General features: G+C 41.8%; 1 long non-coding RNA gene across 1 annotated transcript; it reads left to right on the forward strand.

Moving 5' to 3' along the window:
- The first annotated feature begins 2 nt into the window (after nucleotides 1–2).
- On the forward strand, nucleotides 3–237 carry LOC109132075. The gene is made up of 2 exons (XR_002037360.1): nucleotides 3–81; nucleotides 163–237. It is a non-coding gene; the product is annotated as an uncharacterized LOC109132075 (long non-coding RNA).
- The last annotated feature ends 60 nt before the right edge of the window (nucleotides 238–297 follow it).

The following is a 297-nucleotide window of genomic DNA, read 5'->3' on the forward strand; positions in this document are numbered from 1 at the left end:
TCCATCAATGTTCCATTTTCGTAGGAACGGTGTGTGGTTCATGAGATTGGCTCATCGGTTGATTACCGGAAACTGACTTCGGTACTGCTCTTAAACACTTACTATACTGGCTTCAATGTAAAGCAGAGTTTCAATAACTAGCACGTTTCTTCACTTGTGCAGGCTGAGCAAGGATTCTATTTCATCGGTAAAGATCTTTCGACCCTTTTGAAACAGAAGTTCCAACAACTGATTGGAGACAATGTTATTGCGCGTCCACAGGTAGTAGAAGTGGTGATGGGAAGAAAATTACAGGTA

This window comes from Camelina sativa, unplaced genomic scaffold (assembly GCF_000633955.1).
Source record: "Camelina sativa cultivar DH55 unplaced genomic scaffold, Cs unpScaffold17849, whole genome shotgun sequence".
NCBI classification, from domain to species: Eukaryota; Viridiplantae; Streptophyta; class Magnoliopsida; order Brassicales; family Brassicaceae; genus Camelina; species Camelina sativa.